Source organism: Schistosoma mansoni, chromosome 2 (genome assembly GCF_000237925.1).
Source record: "Schistosoma mansoni strain Puerto Rico chromosome 2, complete genome".
NCBI classification, from domain to species: domain Eukaryota; kingdom Metazoa; phylum Platyhelminthes; class Trematoda; order Strigeidida; family Schistosomatidae; genus Schistosoma; species Schistosoma mansoni.
The window spans coordinates 13,005,709-13,006,971 of record NC_031496.1 but is presented as its reverse complement, the minus strand read 5'-3'; the positions used below and the strand labels follow the sequence as shown (position 1 = coordinate 13,006,971).

The 1,263-nt window shown below is 27.9% G+C and overlaps 1 non-coding gene across 1 annotated transcript; it reads left to right on the top strand.

The window, feature by feature from the left end:
* Positions 1-618: 618 nt before the first annotated feature.
* On the top strand, positions 619-690 carry Smp_tRNA_02356_Pseudo_TTG.1.1. Its single transcript has one exon. It is a non-coding gene (tRNA).
* The last annotated feature ends 573 nt before the right edge of the window (positions 691-1,263 follow it).

Genomic DNA, 1,263 nt, shown 5'->3' with positions numbered 1-1,263 from the left:
TATTACGATATATCACTTATCTTTTGTATGTTCCAAAGATGAATCAACTTCATTTAGAATTTCCTTTATAAATTACAGATTCATATTTAATTATTCCATTAAACAAAAGGACCCACTTATCTATTACATTAAATGACACGTTTTATACATAAATTTAATATTCAATAAATTATAGGTTATAAAATAAAAAAAACAATTATTCAATTAAAATATAATTTAATAAAATAATTAATTTTTTTTATTATATTTTAATTATAAATCTTAGTCTTTAATTTATTTTTACTTTTTTTTTAATTTACAAAACAATGAGTTAAAGTGAGTAGGTGGACAGTTTAAGTTGAGTTTTCTTTTTGGTTTTCTGAATTATATCCAATAATAAATTGAGTCTTATAAATTGAGTATAGAGAAAGAATTTGTAAAATTCAAGGTTTATTAAATCAAATTGTTTTACTAAATCAAATTCGAATTTTATTATTTTTTTTAAAATAAAACGAAGAAGGAATTATGTGATTAAATTTAAATTTAACTAATTTATACTTTAAGAAATGATAATTAGTTAATATCATAATACTAAGTGAATTCAAACTTCACCCCATTGCACGAGCGAATGGCCCTCAGGACTCAGTAGCTGAGTGGATAACGTGATGGCGTTTGAAGCGAAAAGTACTGGGTTCGAGTCCCAGAGTAAACATTAACTCTGGGATGCAGGTACATCCAGTTGACGAGTCCCAAATGGGACGAAACGCGAGTCAAGCTAGATTCGACTTCTAGCCACTATCCATCTTTGCTTATAACTATCTAATCTTCCTGTATTTTAGTGGTTCTTTAGCTTATGTCTGATATCTTTAATTTGAATTACTTTGTACAAACTACTCAAATAATCTCTATTTATTTATCCATATACATCGTGTTAGATACATTTTGAAAGTGAAAATCCCTCCATGCATGCATTTGTGATTTCTTTCTTGTGGTTTCTTTATTTGTATATATTGTTAACATTTTTGATGCTAATTAAGTCTGTAACGTTTAATTTTCTTGGTTTCCTTATCGTTTTTATTGAGTCTCTATGTTCCTTACTGAAGTCTATCTAGTTTGTTTTAATTGCTATTATTCTAGCGGCTGCCATATTGACTGTTCGCTCTTTGATTGTGCGGTTTGATTTTGACTGGGATCGTGCATTTTTGGTTGTAATTTGGAGCACTTTCCCAGAAATTGAAACACTTTGTGTTTTAAAAAAGCCGCTCAAACGGAATCTTACTTGAT